This window comes from Rana temporaria, chromosome 4 (assembly GCF_905171775.1).
Source record: "Rana temporaria chromosome 4, aRanTem1.1, whole genome shotgun sequence".
NCBI classification, from domain to species: domain Eukaryota; kingdom Metazoa; phylum Chordata; class Amphibia; order Anura; family Ranidae; genus Rana; species Rana temporaria.
The window spans coordinates 290,168,974-290,191,760 of NC_053492.1; positions in this window are offsets into that span (position 1 = coordinate 290,168,974).

Consider the following 22,787-nt stretch of genomic DNA (forward strand, 5'->3'; position numbering starts at 1 on the left):
AAAACCTGGACACAGAGTTGGAGATCCCACCCAATACTCTTATGAATCTCCAAACTACAGAGCCCATCTAGAAATATCAAAATCCGGAGAGTTTTCTCCTCTCAAAATAAATGCTCTACAGTCCTGCACATGCAAACTCTGTGTTTATTTCCTGGCCATTTTTATAGAGCTTTGTCATGTTGCACTTGTCATAACCCTGGGCAATTTAAACCCAGCATATGACAAAATGTTTATAAGGCTGAGGATACTTCAGTATAAATCACATCAAAATAATAGTTAAATCTAGAAATATGGGCATCTGTGTCACAGTTCTGGTAATAGATTCAAGTATTACTGTGCATATTGGTTCAGTCATGTGCATGTTTGTGTGTGCGTTTTGCAGTGTGCGCATAGGGCATCTATACACGCAGAGCACTGCACCCCAAGCCCACCCTTTTTTAAAGCCAATTAGAGCCTTAGGCACTGACAGTGGGTGACCTCTCTTCTTCCATCAACTACATTTCCGGCCTTACTCTCTGGTACCTTTCTGTCAGCAAGTTGTTGACCAATCCACTTCTGCCTACTGATTTGGTAATGTCTTGCCGAGCTCAGTTTTTTTTACCTCTTCTCATCAGTGGCAGTTATATGTCTGGGTGTGTTTGGACAGGAGTTGTATGAGAAACCGCCCTCATCATTCCATGCTCCTTATCCAAGTACTGTATAAGACAATCTCAATTAAAATGCAAATCTCACTATTTTCTGTAAAAGTATAGATTTGTTCAGTCCTCTGCCAAGCCACCCTGGAGGTTACTGGAGGGACTATAAGGGCTACTGGATGACACATAATACCAATTCAAAAGAGAAGTAAGAAGAATAATTACTTTATTGTACAAAAATGATATAAGCAAGCGCGGCTGGAGTATAGCGGTTTGCACATATATAGGTAGATTCAGTAAGAGTTAGGCCGACTTATCAGTAGATAAGTCAAAACCCAGGGGAGTTGCTAGGTGGCAAAAAGACCAGGGACTTCAGCCCGAAGCCGGAACCGGGGGGGGGGGGGCGCGACTTACCTGACCTACGCACGCGTGTGTCAGTACACACAGACACACAAGTCAGTGTGTGTATGTATGTCAGTTACACACTGCATGAGATCAGCATGTAAGGAAGCTCTTAGGCACACTAGAATGTCTTTCAGGGTTGTTTCTGACACATGACCTACATACACTGGCCCGACCTGTTCTACATACACTGACACTGAAACTGACCTGTCCTACTGACACTGACCTGTCCTGACCTACATACACTGACCTGTCCTGTCCTATATACACTGACCTGTCCTGTCCTACATACACTGACACTGACCTGTCCTACATACACTGACCTGTCCTACATACACTGACACTGACCTACATACACTGACACTGACCTGTCCTACATACACTGACCTGTCCTACATACACTGACCTGTCCTACATACACTGACACTGACCTGTCCTACATACACTGACCTGTCCTACAGACACTGACCTACATACACTGACACGTCCTACATACACTGACACTGACCTGTCCTACATACACTGACACGTCCTACCCTACATACACTGGCCTGACCTTTCCTGACCTACATACACTGACCTGTCCTGACCTACATACACTGGCCTGACCTGACCTACATACACTGGCCTGACCTGACCTACATACACTGGCCTGACCTGACCTACATACACTGGCCTGACCTGACCTGTCCTACATACACTGACCTGACCTGTCCTACATACACTGACCTGTCCTACATACACTGACCTGACCTGACCTACATACACTGACCTGACCTGTCCTACATACACTGACCTGACCTGTCCTACATACACTGACCTGACCTGTCCTACATACACTGACCTGACCTGTCCTACATACACTGACCTGTCCTACATACACTGACCTGTCCTATATACACTGACCTGACCTACATACACTGACCTGACCTGTCCTACATACACTGACCTGACCTGTCCTACATACACTGACCTGACCTGTCCTACATACACTGACCTGACCTGTCCTACATACACTGACCTGTCCATACATACACTGACCTGTCCATACATGAAAATTCCTACAAAATAAAAAAATTGGTCTTCCAGAAAGAATAATTGGGTGCTATGTGTTAGTAGAGAGTAAAAATACTTGTAAAGGCAGCTCTCTGTCAAACAAGGTAGCCTCAAGGGTCCCTGGAGCCGTCTACAGGGCATTGGAAAGATTGTGGCACCACAAAGCTTAATTCAGTCCATCAAATTTTTTTATGTGTGTTGCAATCAAAAAGCCAATTCATTTTGGGGGCCGAAAACTCCCACTTTATCAGAACTTTAGTGCTGTCAGTAAATTCAGGACTCTACTTAACATCAATTGCAAACTGATATGTATAGCATGAGATCCGGGTCAACGATTATAAGCCCCCAATACAGACCTGAAGAAATTGCCAGCACACAAGTCCTGATTAAGGGGGAGTTCTGGACCTCTGAAATGTGTTGATTTTTTGATTGAGTCTTGTGAAAAATACAAATTCTTGCTGGACTAAATCAAGCTTTGTGGTGTTCGCCTTCTTTTAATGCTCTACAAAAAATTATATTTTTTTATATTTTGTCTCCTGAAAACCTGAGTTTGTTTAGAATTGTTTGAACAAGGACTTGTATGTATTTCCTTGTCAAAAGCTTTTTATTGATTGAACAAACATGTCTATTACATAGTGGGTACAATAAATAATATAAATATAAGAAAAATGGTAAAACTCAATGGCATACAACTAATCTACAGATAGGTGATCTGTACAATATCTTCAATTTAACATTTGGTTATTAACTGATCAAAGATATGAGAGTGCTCCTTTACATTAGGTGCCCCTTTTTCCTCCTCATTCGTCCTCCAAAAGCTCTGGTCTAACAAATAACCTATATGGACATATATTCGGCCTACATACACTGTGACTGACCTGGCTGGTAGGCATACACAATCAGTGACCTACCTCAGCAGTGGTGTGCCCGTCAGACTGGTGCTACCCGGATGGATGGGCAGGCCAGGCAGCCGTCATAGTGCAGCCAGGGAGGCTTAGGAGCCGAGGGGGAGAGCCGCTGGCAAGGAAGCGGGGATGCGGCAGGCAGCCGTGGTGTGCGATGCTGGAGCCCTGTGCCATCATCAGGAGCCGTCCTGACGTGGAGAGCCGCCAAACCAAGCAGGGAGCGGAGCGGAGCGGGCATGTCGTGCCGGGCGGGATTGTAATTCCTGCCTTCTAAGCTTGCGGCGCCTATGATGGACGTCACAGGTCCTGCGGTCTCGGCATTGGATCAGTGGGACGTCCATCATAGGCGTTGGGCTCCAGAAGGCGGGATCAGCCAGCCTGCTATCGCAATCGGCAGGGACTCGGCGGCACTCGGCAGGACTCGGGGCTAGCAATGTCAAGCTAAATCCCCGGGACTCGGGGCTTTACGGGGACCATTCGGGGCTCCAGCCCCCTTAGCCCGGGCCTAGCGACGCCCCTGAGTCGACCTAACTCAGAATCTACGCCGACCTATGTTTAAGCGTATGCTCAAACAGAGATACGCTTAAACATATCTAAGATACGACGGCTTGGGCCGTCCTATCTTAGGTTGCAATATTTTGGATGGCCGCTAGGTGGCGCTTCCATTGCGGCCGGCGTAGAATATGTAAATGAGTTTATACGCCGATTCACGAACGTACGCGCGGCCGCCGCAGTCAATTTACGCCGTTTCCGTAGCGCATTACAGGCCTAAAGTTATTCCATCTATTAGGTGGAATAACAATGTTAAAGTATGGCTGCCGTTCCCGCCGCGAGATTCAAATTTTTTACATCGTTTGCGTAAGTCGTCCGCGAATCGGGATTTACGTCGTTTACGTCCACGTCGAAATCAATAGGCCGTGTGGCGTACATAAACGCAATGCACACTGGGAAATGTAGTCGCCCAGGGCATGCGCAGTGAAAAAAAAAACGTGAGGTCAAGCCTCATTGCCATCAAACACGCCCCCTCCAAGTCATTTGAATTCAGCGCCCTTACGCCCGCCCGCTTTAGGCTGCGCCGCCGTATATTGGCAGGTGAGTATATTGAGAATCATTACTAGCCTAGCTAATTTACGGCGGCGTAGCCTAAACAGGCTAAGCTATGCCGCCGTAACTTTGCACTATTGTACCTGAATCTACCTAATAGTAAATTCCGATATTACACATCTGTGAGGGATCATACAGTAGCGCAAAGGCACTGATGCGTTTCAAAGCCATCTTCTTCTTCAGAGGTGCCCCAGTGTATATAATTAACTATGAATAGAAAATGCAATAAACAGCATTATAAGTAAAACATGTGCCATGTTACAGAATAAAAAAAATATTAATATTATAATACACGATTTATATAGCGCCAACAGTTTACGCTGCGCTTTACAATGTAGAGGCGGGACAGCACAATTACAGTACAGTTCAATTCAGAAGTTACAGGAGGGCCCTGCTCGTAGAGTTTATATTCTAAAGAGAGGGGATGGTGGTACAAAAGGTAATAGCTGAAGAAAATAATTTGCTGGGGGTGGCTTGTGCAAAATCATCTTCTTTTGGGGTCCCCCGTCAGCACTCTATGCTCCTGCTCTAGGAAGTCACATGTTCAGTGACGTAACGCATAGGACATACCGGGTGACGTCACTTTTGGTTACAGCCAAAAGGTTAAGACCGGAAGTTCGGTATTATTGTCGTATAGTTACTGCCGGAACTGTATACAAAGCCTTTCAGTGTAATAGGGAATGTAAGTGGATTCTTTTAAGAATTAAATAATTTTTGGTAACGGTATAACACTGCAGAGGATTTATATATGATTACTAATTGGTGGATGCTGAAGAAAATTGCTCGAGGACGCTGAGGCCTAGTTTAGTAACTTGAGTGTTATTAGACCTGTATGATAAAATAGTTTTCAGAACAAGATGAGATACAAATTTTAACTTGGTGAAACACATCACTGCATGCTATTGGAATCAATGGGCCAGATTCACAAAGGTTAGCGGATCTTTAGATCCGTGTAACCTATGTGTTTTAAGATCCGCCCTCGCAAGTTTGTGAGGAAAGTGTCAAATTCACAACACACTTACCTCCAAACTTGCGACGGCGGATCCTAACTCCCCCGGCGGAATTCTAATTCCGCGGCTGGGGGAGTGTACTATTTAAATCAGGCGCGCTCCCGCGCCGATTTAAATACGCATGCGCCGTCCGGGGAATTTCCCAGCGTGCATTGCTCCCACTGACGTCAATAGGACGTCAGTGGTTGCGACGTGAGCGGGACTTGCGACGCGCGTGTTCGTGAATCGACGTAGGAAATTTCAAATTCGACACGGGAACGACGGCCATACTTAACAATACTTACCCCTGCTTTTAGCAGGGGTAAGTATACGACGGGTACCGCGCTACGGAAACGACGTAAGAACACAGCGTCGGGTCCGCGTACGTTCGTGAATTTCACGTATCTCGCTGATTTACATATTATTCAGTGTAAATCAGCGGGAACGCCCCCGGCGCCATTTTTAAATCCAAAAAAAGATCCGACAGTGTAACACAGTGTGACACTGTCGGATCTCAGCCCTATCTATGCGTAACTGGTTCTATGAATCAGGTGCATAGATAGGACCAGTAAAAATCAGAGATACGATGGTGTATCTGTAGATACACCGTCGTATCTCTTTGTGAATCTGGCCCAATATGTGTAAAAGAGCACTGGAAGATCAAGCACTGTGTTGGGATAAGTGGATTATCAGTTATTAGCCTGTTATCTATCATAGGACTGTTTGTGCACTAGATCAGTGGTCTCCCAATTGTGGCCCGGGGCCAGATGCAGCCCTTTGCTTACTTTTATCCGGCCCTTGGGGTATTATTTTATACACCAATGAAGAGCACAATTCCTCCCAATGACGTCAACAATGTGAGTGAGTGAGTCACTATAGCACTGGAAGATTGGGCACAACATTTTAATATTTAATTCATAGTTAAAATCTGAGTCTAGCACTGTTAAACACAGGATACTTTTTAAAAATGTATTGTGATTTATAGTATTTTCATTGTATTAGTAGCACTAGGGTTATGGTGACAATACTATATTGATGTTGGATGCAAAAAAGTACTAGTATATTGTGGATTCTCTAAAGCACACACAGACAATTGTTGTATAGGCACACCATTCATTTATTTATATATATATATATATATATATATATATATATATATATATATATATATATTGTAATGTTTGGGGGACCAGCTTGATCGCAGGACACAGGCTTTTTAAATCAAAACTGAGGTTTATTAAACTTAAATGGCTTAGCAGCAGCAAAAACAAAAGAAATAACAGTCTCACCGACTTGTACAGCTCAGAACTGCTATCGCAGTTAAACAGTCCTTACAGGTAGGTCCTTCAGTAGCAGGCTTTTGGGCAGGACACTGCCAAGTCCTTTCACAGCTATTCGCAGCTTTTCATAGCTTCCACAGCTTTCCTTGTCCACCATTCAACCCTTTCCGTACACTTAAAGGCACCACAGTCCAAACAGAGGGGAAATATACCGTCCTTCCAGGACCCAGCCACGGCGTCCTGTACATATCCCCCCTCCTGTGCCCCATCGCCAAGGAGGTGGAGGCAACAGTGGAGCTCAAACAATGGACTCGGGAGAGGGCATCTGCATTTTGATGCAGTCTCCCGGGCCTATGCTCCACTACAAACTTAAATTCTTGGAGCGACAGGAACCAACGTGTAATCCTGGCATTAGTCCCTTTACCCTGCCTCATCCATGTTAAAGGGGCATGATCAGAAATGAGCCTAAACTTCCTCCCCAAAAGGTAATACCTGAGGGACTCCAGAGCCCACTTAATGGCCAGACACTCTCTTTCAATTATAGCGTAGTTTTTCTCTGCTGGTGTCAACTTTCTACTGAGGAAGACTACTGGGTGCTCCTCACCATGAACAACCTGTGATAATACAGCTCCCAATCCTACATCGGAAGCATCAGTTTGGACAATGAACTCTTCAGAAAAATTGGGCGCTATCAAGACAGGGTGTTGGCACACAGGGGCGTACCTAGAGCATTTGGCACCCGGGGCGGATCCAATATCTGGCACCCCCCCCCCCCCACACGTTAAAATGTAAAAAACACCCCACTGTGCCCCCTGCATACCTCTGCATCCTTCAATATCTTTTTGTTACTACTGTGTACCCCTCTCCACAACTGCACCTCTGGACCACTTTACATTGCACAGTACCCTGCACCCCTTTACATTACACAGCCCCCTGCATCACTGGACCCCTTTACATTACACAGCCCCCTGCATCACTGGACCCCTTTACATTACACAGCCCCCTGCATCACTGGACCCCTTTACATTACACAGCCCCCTGCATCACTGGATCCCTTTACATTACACAGCCCCCTGCATCACTGGATCCCTTTACATTACACAGCCCCCTGCATCACTGGATCCCTTTAAAATTACACAGTACCCTGCATCACTGGACCCCTTTAAAATTACACAGCACCCTGTATCACTGGACCCCTTTACATCTCACAGCCCCCTTCACCTCTGGACCCTTTTACATTACACAGCCCCCTGCACCACTGGACCCCTTTACATTACACAGCCGCCTGCACCTCTGCACCCCTTTACATCACATAGCCCCCTGCACCTCTGGACCCTTTTACACTACACAGCCCTCTGCACACCTTTACATTACACAGCACCCTGCACCTCTGGACCATTTTACATTACACAGCACCCTGCATCACTGCACCCCTTTTACATTACACAGCCGCCTGCACCTCTGCACCCCTTTACATCACATAGCCCCCTGCACCTCTGGACCCTTTTACACTACACAGCCCTCTGCACCCCTTTACATTACACAGCACCCTGCACCTCTGGACCCTTTTACATTACAAAGCCACCTGCACCTCTGGACCCCTTTACATTACACAGCACCCTGCATCACTGCACCCCTTTTACATTACACAGCACCCTGCATCACTGGACCCCTTTACATTACACAGCACCCTGCATCACTGCACCCCTTTTACATTACACAGCACCCTGCATCACTGGACCCCTTTACATTACACAGCACCCTGCATCACTGCACCCCTTTTACATTACACAGCCGCCTGCACCTCTGCACCCCTTTACATCACATAGCCCCCTGCACCTCTGGACCCTTTTACACTACACAGCCCTCTGCACCCCTTTACATTACACAGCACCCTGCACCTCTGGACCCCTTTACATTACACAGCACCCTGCATCACTGGCCCCCTTTACATCTCATAGCCCCCTGCACCTCTGGACCCTTTTACATTACACAACACCCTGCATCACTGCACCCCTTTTACATTACACAGCCACCTGCACCTCTGGTCATGTCAGCTAAAAAAAAAAAAAAAAAAAAATTTTTTTTTTCAATCGGGATGGTGTCACCCCTCTAGTGGGTGTCACCCGGTGCGGCCCGCACCCCCCGCACCCCCTAGCAACGCCACTGTTGGCACAGTGCTGACTTGAGCTCCAAAAAAGCCTTCTCAGCGTCTGCATTCCACTCCACCATGACCGATTTCCGACCCTTAGTCAGATCGGTCAATGGAGCCGCCAATGTGGCAAAGTTGGGTACGAACCTCCTGTAGTATCCCACCATGCCCAGGAATGCACATACCTGCTTTTTTGTGAGGGGGCGGGGCCAACTCTTTATAGCGTCTACCTTGCTGACCTGAGGTTTCACCACCCCTCTACCCACGATATAGCCCAGGTATTTCACCTCCTCCATTCCCAAAGCACATTTTTCAGGGTTTATTGTAAACCTCTCCTTCCAGAGAGAGTCCAGTACTTCCTGGACTTTGGGCAAGTGTGACTCCCAGTCTCTGCTAAAAATGACTATGTCGTCCAAGTACACTGAGGCATACTCCCGATGAGGTCGTAAAATCCTATCCATTGCTCGCTGGAACGTGGCTGGAGCAGTTTGCAGTCCAAAAGGCATTAGTTTGTACTGAAAACTCCCCTCTGGGGTAGAAAAAGCAGTTTTCTCTTTAGCAGCCTTAGTTAATGGGATTTGCCAATACCCCTTGGTAAGGTCTAATGTTGTGATATACCTGGCTGGACCTAGTCTCTCAATAAGTTCATCTACCCGGGGCATGGGGTAGGCATCAAACCGTGAAACCTCATTAAGTTTCCGGAAATCATTGCAGAATCGCAGAGTCCCGTTGGGCTTTGGTACCAACACAATCGGGCTCGACCACTCACTCTGCGATTACTCAATGATCTCCAGGTCTAGCATCTTCTTTACTTCCTCTGAAACGGCCTTCCTTTGAGCCTCTGGGATGCGGTAGGGCCTGACAAAAACTTTGACTCCAGGTTCCGTGATAATATTATGCTCGATGATACTAGTTAGCCCCAGCAAGTCTGAAAACTTCTCTTTATTTCTCTGCAAGAACTCCTTTGCCTGCTGACTTTGGTATTTAGATAAGGTATTTGCTACTTGGACACTCTCCACTAGTGTTGCTCACGAATATTCGCATTGCGAATATTCGACTCGAATATAGCATATTCGAGAAATCGCGCTATATTTCGAATTTCGCGGTGAATATTCGCAATTCCGAATATTCGCATTTTTTCAATTTGATTTTTAAAACAGATCACATCCTATCGACGTCTAAAAGCATTGCTGGTATGATTAGAGACCCTGGGCCGAGTAGCTAAGCTGAGGCGATCCTTTTATGTTGCCAAATTGAAAAAAAAAAATTGCGATTTTTCGCTATTGCGAATGCGAAAATGATTGCGAATTTTCGATAACTGTGGTAGGAGAACTCTGATTGTCTCTGATGCAAAAGGGGGGGCTTTGTGTATGTGTATGTTATGAATATTTGTATGTTTGATATTATTATTTTTTGTAAGAAGGAAAAAATTGCGCATACCTTAAAAAAGGGGAGAATACAGCAGCAACTAAAAAATGTTATACAACATAAATTAATACAAGACAGAAAATGGAGTCGCTCTACAAGAATAAAAAATATGTCTAGTGACAAGACATGTGGGCAAATTATAAAATAAGCAAGCGCAAATAACTTGTGAAATACACAGTGAAAAAAATATATAAAGAAATATAGTCCCAATAATAGAAAAATAATCTTTCATAAAAATGTCTTTGATATGTGAAGTGAAAAAAAGTCCAAAGCATGCAGCATGAACGTGTTCAATCTTCAAGGTGTTTGATTGACAAATGGCTGTGACAGATGGATAGAGTAAAGAATCACCACCAATGCAAAACACTTTTTATTTTCTATTGTAAAATATCAAGAATATTCTGAGCCAATCAGAGTGCTCCTTCCGCATTTCCCGAATATTCGCAATTATTTTGTATTGTAAAATATCAAGAATATTCTGAGCCAATCAGAGTGCTCCTTCCGCATTTGCCGAATATTCGCAATTATTTTGTATTGTAAAATATCAAGAATATTCTGAGCCAATCAGAGTGCTCCTTCTGCATTTGCCGAATATTCGCAATTATTTTGTATTGTAAAATATCAAGAATATTCTGAGCCAATCAGAGTGCTCCTTCCGCATTTGCCGAATATTCGCAATTATTTTGTATTGTAAAATATCACGAATATTCTGAGCCAATCAGAGTGCTCCTACAGCATTTGTCGAAATTGCGCAATAAATATCGCATTCGCATGTTGCGATATTTCGATAAAATATCACGAATATTCTGAGCCAATCAGAGCGCTCCTCCAGCATTTCTCGAAATTGCGCAATAAATATCGCATTCGCATGTTGCGATATTTCGATAAAATATCACGAATATTCTGAGCCAATCAGAGTGCTCCTACCGCAGTTATCAAAAAATCGCAATTATTTTCGCATTCGCAATAGCGAAAAATCGCAATCATTTAATTTCGATAAAATATCACGAATATTCGAATTTAGCGAATATATCTCGAATATTCGAATATATATTCGAGATATATCGCGAAATCGAATATGGCATATTCTGCTCAACACTACTCTCCACCCCAACCTGAGGCTCAAGTCTTGCACTAGCCAGGGAGGTCACCGGTTCCCTCTCTGTCCAGGGCTTTAACAAGTTGACATGATATATCTGATACGGTTTCCTCTTGCCTGGCTGGTGGACTCTATAATTGACCTCTCCCACTTTTTCCACAACTTCAAAGGGTCCTTGCCACCTGGCTAAGAACTTACTTTCCACAGTGGGAATTAGCACCGCTACTCGATCCCCCACTTGGAAGTGCCTTATTTTAGCAGCCCTGTTATAGACCCGTCGTTGAGCCTCCTGGGCCTTTTGCAAATGCTCTTTGACTAGCGGCATCACGGTTTGGATCCTTTCCTGCATTTGGGAGACATATTCCAGGACACTCTTATGCTGAACAGGTTCACTTTCCCATTCCTCTTTAACCACGTCAAGAAGTCCGCGAGGTCTCCGCCCATATACCAACTCAAAGGGTGAAAACCCTGTGGAGGCCTGGGGCACATCCCGGATAGCAAACAGGAGAGCTGGTAACAGGCAGTCCCAATCGTTCCCATCCCTTTGTACCACTTTCTTGAGCACAGACTTAAGGGTCTTATTAAAGCGTTCCACCAACCCGTCCGTTTGGGGATGGTAGACCGATGTGCGTAGCTGTTTAATCCGGAACAGCTTGCACACATCGGCCATAACCCTTGACATAAACGGGGTACCCTGGTCTGTGAGTATTTCCTTGGGGAAACCAGTCCGTGTAAACATCTGGAATAATTCCCGGGCAATGGCCTTTGAGGAGGTATTCCGCAGGGGTAGCGCCTCAGGATATCGGGTGGCATAGTCAAGAATCACCAATATGTAAGAGTGACCTCGAGCTGACTTTACCAAGGGACCCACTATATCCATGGCTATCCTCTCGAACGGGACCTCAATTATGGGCAGAGGGACCAAAGGGCTCCAAAAATTAGTCACTGGAGCGGTCAACTGACAGGTGGGACAAGAGGTACAGTATCTCTTTACCTCTGTTTTCAGACCTGGCCAGTAAAACCGGTCGGTGATTCGTGCCTCAGTTTTTTCAACTCCCAGGTGTCCCCCTAACACATCGTCATGGGCCAGGTCCAGAACCTTTCGTCTATATTGTTGAGGTACCAACAACTGCTCTACCACATTTTCTTACCGGACCGATCTTCCCAATCACTCTAGGATGAACCAGGGTTACCATGCTTCCAGAGTCCAACAAAGCCCGGGCAGGGAGGTGGTTCACTTGGACTTCACACTCAAACTGTTCCTCATCCAGGTCGAGGTGTGTGGTGCACACTTTATGGGCACAAAAAGACCCCCTCCGAAGAACCCCGCATTCTATAGGCTCCTCTTGCAGTGGGCAGTGTGCCCGGGTATGACCCCAGGAATGACATCGCCAACATCGTACATCCCCTTCTCTCTGAACAGGAACAGAACGCTGCGAAGGTACCGGGAGTGTCTCTTGGCCTTCCAGGGTGTTTGTTCCAGGGCTCCTTGTAACATCCTTTCGAAGGGCAGCAGTTGGTGGAACAGGCCATGGCAGACTTGGCCCTATGCGCTTGGTAGGTCCGAGCAGGTCCTCCACCACTGTATATCGTTCCACCATCTCGACAAGGAGGTTTGCTGTTTTGGGGTCTCCATGGCTGACCCACCGTTGAAGGTCATCTGGCAGGGACCTCAGGTATCGGTACAGCACGACCCGCTCCACGATTTGGGGGCCAGACAACACCTCAGGCTGCAGCCATTTTTTTACTAGCTGCACCAGGTCATGCATTTGAGAACGGGGTGGCCGATCTGGACGATATTTCCATTGGTATACACGTTGGGCCCGAACGGCCGTAGTCACCCCCAGACGAGCCAAAATTTCTGCCTTTAGCTTTTGATAGTCTTTAGCATCATCTGGTGGCAGGTCAAAGTAGGCTTTTTGGGATCTCCAGTGAGAAAAGGAGCAATTAGGCCAGCCCATTGGTCCTGAGACCACCCTTCTCTCTCCGCTGTCCTCTCAAATGTAGCAAGAAATGCCTCTACATCATCGCTCAGGGACAATTTCTGTAGAAAATGGCTTGCCCTCACAGTCACCTGGTTGCCAGGGGCAACAGCCACTTGTTCCCGAACCTGAGACAGCTGCTGCACCACTTCCTTTAAAGACGTCACTTGAGCCTGCATAACCCCTTGCTGGGCTGCTTGCTGGGCTGCTAACTGGGCCACCAACATGCGAGTATTTTCTTGCTGCAGAGCCAGCGCCTCTTTGTGGTGTTGATTAGCTTCCTCATGGCGAGTCTGCGCTTGCATGTTAGCCAAGGTCAGCTGTTTAATTAGCTCCTCCATTGCTTCAGCTTTCAAAGTTTGTGCAGCTTTAACCCAGGACATAAATCCAATGTACTGTCCCTTTAAATGTCAGTTCAACATAAAGTCCAATGCAAAAAAAAAAACGTTTTTTTTTTTTTTCCTCTTCTTATGCCTGTTATTCAGTCCTGCCCGCATTCGAGCACCAGTGTAATGTTTGGGGGACCAGCTTGATCGCAGGCCACAGGCTTTTTAAATCCAAACTGAGGTTTATTAAACTTAAATGGCTTAGCAGCAGCAAAAACAAAAGAATCAAACAGTCTCACTGACTTGTACAGCTCAGAACTGCTATCGCAGTTAAACAGTCCTTGCAGGTAGGTCTTTCAGTAGCAGGCTTTTGGGCAGGACACTGCCAAGTCCTTTCACAGCTATTCACAGCTTTTCATAGCTTCCACGGCTTTCCTTGTCCACCATTCACCATGCATAGACTCTCCTACACTCCTTCACCCTCACCTGCAGCTTCCTGTCTGCTTTAAACTACTTTCTTAGACAGGTGTGTTAACCCTTTCCGTACCCTTAAAGGCACCACAGTCCAAACAGAGGGGAAATATACCGTCCTTCCAGGACCCAGCCACGGCGTCCTGTACAATATATATATATATATATATATATATATATATATATATATATATATAAAATCTATTAGGTAGATTCAAAGAGATGGGCTTAACTTTGCTGCGGCGTAGCTTAGCCTGTTTAGGCTACGCCGCCGTCAATTAGCTAGGCTAGTAATGATTCTTAATATACTTGCCTGCTAATATACGGCGGCGTAGCCTAAAGAGGGTGGTCGTAAGGGCGCCGAATTCAAATGACTTGGAGGGGGGCGTGTTTGATGGTAATGAGGCTTGACCTCACGTTTTTTTTCCACTGCGCATGCGCCGGGCGGCTACATTTCCCAGTGTGCATTGCGGTTACGTACGCCACACGGGGCTATTGATTTCGACGTGGACGTAAACGACGTAAATGCCGAATCGCGGACGACTTACGCAAACGACGTAAAAAATTCGAATCTCGCGGCGGGAATGGCGGCCATACTTTAACATTGTTATTCCACCTAATAGATGGAATAACTTTAGGCCTGTAATGCGCTACGGAAACGGCGTAAATCGACTGCGGCGGCCGGGCGTACGTTCGTGAATCGGCGTATAAACTCATTTACATATTTTACGCCGGCCGCAATGGAAGTGCCACCTAGCGGCCATCCAAAATATTGTAACCTAAGATAGGACAGCTGGCTGGTTGGTGAGTGACATGGGTGTCAGGCATGACTGTCCGCCCCCATGATGCAGACATCACGAGGGGCACATGCACGACTAACATCCTCCTGTCTTTTCCCTTCCAGGTGACTCTGCATATGCACTTGGACCCCATATCATGACTCCATTCCGGAATCCTGATACCCCAGGAGAGCAAAGATACAATGATGCACACGCACGCACCCGTGCAGTGGTGGAACGCACCTTTGGCCTCCTGAAGTCCCGTTTCCGATGCCTGGATAAGTCTGGGGGTACCCTGTTGTATTCCCAAAACTTTGTGTGCCAGATCATCGCTGCATGTTGCATGCTGCACAACTTCGCCATGAGAAAGGGCCTGGAGATTGACATACGTGATGACCTGACCCCCGAACCAGACAATCCCCCCCTGACCGAGGCTACCCCGTCTTCTGAGGGAAGAGCAGTCAGGAGATGCCTCGCAGAAGGCATCTTTGCACATTAAACCCACACATTAATCATGGCACAATGAGAATGCATGCATGCACACCACTGTGCTCCCTAGCACACTCACCCCACATCCACATCAAATTGGATTAGCCCAAGCCCATTCTGGACTTGTGAGCAGCAACGCCACAACTAGGCTCCAATTATGTTGCTGGACATTCATACACCATTCACACGGACCTGGGGATCACTTCTCCCTGGTCCTGGGGATCCCTTCTCCACCACAACCGAGGGTGACACCCCTTTTCCGGCAGGAATGTCACCCCCACATTCATACATCAGTCACACTGTAGCTTGCCTTGGCTACAAAAAAATTAAAATACTCATAACCTGAGTCAAAATAGCAAAAAAAACATAAAAAACTCATAACCTGAGTCAAAAACAAAAACAAAACAAAAAATTACCGGCGCTGCCGTGCCCCACGCCTGCCACGGCCCCCGGCCCCAGCCCTGGCTCCTCAGGGGAGACTCATTGGGGGGGGACATCATGAGAAGCATCCCCTGGTCTCACCACACCTGGCGGCCTGCCCTCCAACGCCAGGGCGATAGGGGTGAGGACCACATTGGTGTCCTCATGCAGCCTCACCCCCGCCTGGATGGCTGCCGTATTGGCCCTGACAGCCTCGGTGAGGGCGCAGACATCTTCACCAACACCTGCTGTGGTGGCCTGCATATCAGCCATGCAGGTGACCAGAACTGAGGAGTTGCAGGCCAGATCCTGCACAGACTCCTTTATGGAGGCCATGCTGTCTGACATGTAGCCCATTCTCCTCACCACCTCACCCAGATGGCAGGTCTGGCGGACCACATTGGTGTCCTCATGCAGCCTCACCCCCGCCTGGATGGCTGCCGTATTGGCCCTGACAGCCTCGGTGAGGGCGCAGACATCTTCACCCACACCTGCTGTGGTGGCCTGCATATCAGCCATGCAGGTGACCAGAACTGAGGAGTTGAAGGCCAGATCCTGCACAGACTCCTTTATGGAGGCCATGCTGTCTGACATGTAGCCCATTCTCCTCACCACCTCACCCAGATGGCGGGTCTGGCGGGCCTGATCAATTTTGTTTGGGAGCCACATCGCACGACCGCGCAATTGTCAGTTAAAGAGACGCAGTGCCGAATCTCAAAAAGTGGCCTGGTCTTTGACCAGCAAAATGGTCCGGGGCTGAAGTGGTTAAAGTGAAAAAATTAAAGTGAAATTTTCCTTTAAATATCGTACCTGGGGGTGTCTATAGTATGCCTGTAAAGTGGCAATTTTTTCTCGTGTTTAGAACAGTCCCTGCACAAAATGACATTTTTAAAGGAATAAAAGTAATTTAAAGGGGTTGTAAAGGTAAATGTTTTTTCACCTTACCGCCCCCCCAAACCCCCGTTTTACTTACCTCACCCCTCGAAAGTCCCGCGCGCGTCCCCGTGATCCTCTTCGGTTCCCAGCCTGGCCGTTGATTGGCTAGGCTGGACGGATTGATAGCAGCACAGCCATTGGCTGGCGCTGCTGTCAATCACATCCAATGTCGCGCCGGGGGGCGGGGCCGAGTGATACAGTCGGCGGCTATGCCTGCCGCTGTATCACGGGAGCATGCCCGCAAAAGCCCGAAAAATCAATCAGTTACATGAGCATCAGGTACTTGTTAGCTGGTGATCCAAGACTGGTTCATTTTTATGAATGTAAGCCGATCAACAGAGTCTGTGGACAGGCGCACTCTGTGATCGGTTACAAGGCTTCCAGCAGCACTAAATGTGCGTTCAGAATGAGCGCTGGATGCAGGACAGGCCAATAGCTCAATTGCATATTGTGCAAGCTCTGGCCAGTGGTCCATCCTCAAGACCCAGTAACCCAGTGGATTTTCTGTTGGAAAGGTCTCCAAGTCTGATCTTGCCCCTAGATATTCCTGCACCACGTAATTCAGAAGCTAGCGATGGTTGCTGGAACCGATCAGACCTTGGGGCTGCAGACTGAAGAATTGTCTAAAGGCATCGGTCGGACCGCCACCTTCTCCACCTTTCTATGACTGAACGAAGCCTCAGCAACACGTTGTCCAACACCAGGAAATTGTAACCTCCCAGGCTCTGTAAAAACATTGCACAAACCTATCTGCAAGGCCTCCCAAAGATGTTTCATCCTCTGCTCCCTCTGCAAAGGCTGGATAAGTTCTGCAACCTTACCCTTGTAACGTGGATCAGGAAGGGTTGCCAGCCAGTAATGATCTTCTTGATACCACAAATCCTGGGGTCCTTTTGCAGGCTTTACAGGATAAGGGGGGCCATGCAGCGTAGGTTTGCTTAGACATTCGATCCAGAGTCCTCTGGGTCACTAAGGATCACATGATTCGCAGCCACCTCTTCCCAGCCACGTACAACTCCATGGGTTACTGGGTACTGAAAATGATCCCTTGAAGACTGCTGCTGATGCTGAGTGTTATCCTCCACCTCCTCCTCTTCCTCTTTCTGTGTGATCTGTGGGCCCGCAGGAATACTACCTGGATAAATGGGGCCTTGAGAGGTAAGGAAGTCCTCCTCTTCCTCCCGCTGTTCTGCCTCAAGTGCCCTGTCCATTATTTCGTAGCGTGTGCTCCAACAGGAAGACAAGAGAGACAGTATCACTGATGCATGCACTGTCATTGCTCACCATCCTCGTGGCCTCCTCAAATGGTGACAGGACAGTGCATGCATCCTTCCTCAGTTTAGGCCGATACATATTCTTCTACATATTTTTGGTAAAAAAAAAAAAAAAATCCCAATAAGCGTTTATTGATTGGTTTGCACTCAATTTATAGCGTCTACAAAATTGGGGGCTGTTTTATGGCATTTTTATTAAAGTATATTGGTTTAAGTATTAAGTATATTTATATATAAATTTGAAATAACTGAACCTTGTAAATGCTGTATATGAAAGAGAAAAATAAAAGTGTATTAAAAAAAAGAATTTGACGCGAGCGGCCCATAATGTTTGTTTGTTTGACGGTCGAACAGCCAATGTTTGAGTCAAACTCATGTTCGACCCGAACCTAAAGCTCATCCCTATTCTCCACATGTCCCAGGCAGTTAGAGGCTTTCAGCATTATACATTTTGTTTACATTTTTTATATATACAGTATAATTAGTTCTTACTATAGTCATTCTCTAATGTGAAAACATTGTGATTTTATTTCCAACACACTAATTTACAGTGTTTATAGATTGTTTTATGTGCTAATATATGCTCAAGCATATATTTTCTGGGTAATAGACCCATCTGAATCAACACATTTGCATTTGAAAGGTTTTACTAAAAAATGTGTAAATCATACAAAGCATAGGTCTGGCACATTTGTTAAAAAAAATAAAAAATAAACAGACGTTCCAAGGAAAATATTGGCATCAATGTATAGTATCGCTGTAACCATGAACAGACTGGAGATGTTTCACTAAAAAGATTACTCATCTAAGAATGTTATAGAAGCTGAGTGTCTCTGAGATTTCCACAATAACTTGCCAAGCTTATCAAAGAGGCAGAACATCCAAACACAGTAGAAAGTGAAGGCAAAAGGAAAGGGGGCTGTATGAGGATAAGATTAAATGTGTAGCAAGGCTGCTTCCAATGCAAGAGCCCTCTGCTCCTGCTTTAACTGTTAAGACGCATGATAAGATATCCAAAGTAACCACAGTTTTTGGCTTGACAGGTAATACACAAACAGTCTTGGCTGCACCTGCACTGCAAGGTTAATGCTACATCTTCTCCCCCATGCTCAAGGCCAGTGCTAGACTATTTTGCACCTTAGGTAAGACCAGATACTCACCCCCCCCCAAAGAAGAAGTGGCTCTCTAGGACCATTGGAGGTACAGCCGTTTGCCCTTCCCGCCGAGAAACCGTGACAGTTGGTTGTTGGTGTGTAGGCCTTCAGCCCCTTGTGAGGAGCTTGAGGAGTGGCCTGGGGCTTTGTGGGATGCCCCTAAAGGTACTGCCATGGTGGAGGAGCCGAAAGGATCTGTGGCTCACATCCTTTCACCTGCAACAACTTCACCAGTCCCCACTGCTGTTTTGCCTGAGAGGGGACAACCCTTAGGAGACCTAACACCCTCCTTTCATGGAGTAGTGGAGGAGGAAGGGGAGTGTCATGGATATGCAGTAATGTCTGGCAGCTTACCTTGCTCTCCATGTGTTCATCTTAGAGGCCAGGCCCTCTCACCTGGCTGCCTTTATCATCTCTCCTCCCTGTATGGCTCAACCCCAGACCATCCCAGGAACTCTATATTAACCACTGCACTGCAGGTCTGCTTTGCTGATCAACGTTGTTTGTTAGTATTGTGTTTCTGCTTGCCGTGTGCTACGTTATCTCTGTGTACCGACTTTGGCTTGTCTCTGACTACTTCTGTTTGCCTGTGACCCTGACTCTTGGCCTGTCCCTTGGTTATCCCCGTCTGCTTGTTGCCCCGACCTCGGCTTACCCTTCACTATCTCTTGTGTCCTGAGTGGCTACTTCCCCTCTCTCCCTACAGAGCGTGACCTAGGGGACTCCGGGGGCCGTGACCTGGATCCAGTTGCAGCAAAGGCCATCCTCACCACTAGAGGCTCTGTTGAATACCAGCTGGATTTTAGACTCCACGCCCTGGGGAATCTTGGGCTCACGCTTCCTATAGGATCACTGTTTGTGCCCCAGCGAACCTCTCCTCTATATCCACTCTGTGGTCCATTCGCAGCAGTCTGCTATGGGGGTTCACTGCCTTGTGGTGCACCCTTGACTCCAACGGGGTGCACTTGTCATCTGGCCACAGATGACCTGACAGTATGATCAACCAGGCCTCAGCTCCTATCGTTTTGGGTCTTAATTGGTTAAGGCTCCATTCTCCACACATTGACTGGACTGCCGGACAGATCCTGGCTTGGGGTCCCTCCTGTTCCATGTCCTGCCTACCCAAGGTTGCCCCAAGAGAGAAACTTCCTGTTGCCACCATCCCAGTATCTTTTGCTCTTCCTACTGCATGTAGTGATTTCCGGGATGTGTCCTGCAATACTCAGGCTGATCCACTCTCTAGCCCATGTGGCACTCTGGATGAGGAGCCCACCTGTGAACCTGAGCCAATCATTCACTCCAGTTTGCATAACAGTTTACCTTTGTCTGTCCCTAAAACGCACAGCCAGGCTAACTTTTCTGCAAGTTCTGCAGTCGTTACGCCTTGTGATGCGATTTGGGTAGTCGCTACACCTGACTATGCTATTCACTCGGCCTCTGCATCAGTTATGCCTGTCCAGTCCATGCCCAGTGAGCCTCCTACTTTTTCTTGTTCAGGACCTTCTGCAACCTCGCCTCATCCTAATACCATTACGTCCATTCAAACCTGTCTAAGGGGCTCAATCCATCCTTTGGATAGACTGCCTCATTCGGCCAGGTGGGGTTTTCAACCTTTTTTTCAGGGCTCTCTGCATTCTGCTAGTCTTTCTGCTATCCAGCTTGACTCCTGTGTCATGTCACCTTCTAACCAATCTGACCTCAGGGTTCCTCTGACCTCTGCCCAGTCTGATGGTCCTGTGCTAGATGCCCAGTTCATCTTTAAGGGTCTGAGGGACCCTCCTCAGATTCCTGTTAATACTCTCATGCCCTTGCTTATTCCTAAAAGGCCTTTGGTCCTCAATGAATCCTCTCGTCCTCCCCCTACCTCAGTTCCGCTCTCTGAGGATAATCTAAAGTACGAGGTTGGTCGAATTCTGGATTCTCGGCTCTGCAGAGGCATTCTTCGGTCCCTTTTGCATTGGAGAGGGTTTGGTCCTGAGGAGGCGTCTTGGATTTCTGCATCTGAGGTCTTTGCGCCTCGTCTGTTAAGGAGGTTTCATCTGAGTTTTCCCTTTAGGCCTGGGCCCAGGCAGGGGAGGGGCCATAAGAGGGGGGGGGTACTGTCATGGATATGCAGTAATGTCTGGCAGCTTACCTTGCTCTCCATGTGTTCATCTTAGAGGCCAGGCCCTCTCACCTGGCTGCCTTTATCACCTCTCCTCCCTGTATGGCTCCACCCCAGGCCATCCCAGGAACTCTATATTAACCACTGCACTGCAGGTCTGCTTTGCTGATCAACCTTGTTTGTTAGTATTGTGTTCCTGCTTGCCGTGTGCTATGTTATCTCTGTGTACCGACTTTGGCTTGTCTCCGACTACTCCTGTGACCCTGACCCTTGGCCTGTCCCTTGGTTATTCCCGTCTGCCCATTGCCCCGACCTCGGCTTACCCTTCACTATCTCTTGTGTCCTGAGTGGCTGCTTCCCCTCTCTCCCTACGGAGAGTGACCTAGGGGACTCCGGGGGGCCGCACCCTGTATCCAGTTACAGCGAAGGCCATCCTCACCACTAGAGGCTCTGGTGAATACCAGATGGATCTTAGACTCTGCACCCTGGGGAATCTTGGGCTCACGCTTCCTATAGGATCCCTGTTTGTGCCCCAGCGAACCTCTCCTCCATATCCACTCTGTGGTCCATCCGTAGCAGTCTGCTATAGGGTTCACTACCTTGTGGTGCACCCCTGACTCCAACAGGGTGCACTTGTCATCTGGCCACAGGTGACCTGACAGGGAGGAGACCAGCAGTGCCCTGGAGACCACCATCCTACCTGCCCCAAGGACAGGGGCAAAGCCGCCACTTCACGTGGTTGTTGTGGTTTCAACGGCGATGTTAGGGAACTCTATGGACTTGAGTTCCCCTATGTCCTGGAAGCTTTGTTTTGTACCTTAGAGGCACAGTGGCAGCGGTGGTAGCAGTGGTACAAGACTGCTGTCTGGAACCATTTACAGGTGCCCAAACACCATCAAGTGTGGAAGGGACAGAGTCCCACTGAGTACAGTATCTCGCAAAAGTGAGTATACCCCTCACATTTTTGAAAATAATTTATTATATCTTTTTTATGTGACAACACTGAAGATATGACACTTTGCTACAATGTAAAAGAGTGAGTGTACAGCTTGTATAACAGTCTAAATTTGCTGTCCCCTCAAAATAACTCAACAAACAGCTATTAATGTCTAAACCACTGGCAACAAAGGTGAGTACACCCTCTAAGTGAAAATGTCCAAATTGTGCCCAATTAGCCATTTTCCCTCCCTGGTGTCATGTGACTCATTAGTGTTACAAGGTCTCAGGTGTGATCGGGGAGCAGGTGTGTTAAATTTGGTGTTATCGCTCTCACTCTTATACTGTTAACTGGAAGTTGAACATGGCATCTCATTGCAAAGAACTCTCTGAGGATCTGAAAAAAAGAATTGTTTGCTCTACATAAAGATGGCCTAGGCTATAAGAAGATTGACAAGACCCTAAAACTAAGCTGCAGCACGGCGGACAAGACGATATAGCGGTTTAACAGAACAGGTTCCACTCAGAACAGGCCTCACCATAGTCGACCAAAGAAGTTGAGTGCACGTGCTCAGCGTCATATCCAGAGGTTGTCTTTGGGAAATAGTCATATGAGTGCTGCCCACATTGCTGCAGAGGTTGAAGGCGTGGGGTTCAGCCTGTCAGTGCTCAGACTATATGCCACACACTGCATAAAATTGGTCTGCATGGCTGTTGTCCCAGAAGGAAGTCTCTTTCTAAAGATGATGCACAAGAAAGCCTGCTAACAGTTTGCTGAAGACAATCAGATTAAGGACATGGATTACTGGAACCATGTCTGGTGTCCTGATGAGACCAAGATAAACTTATTTGGTTCAGATGGTGTC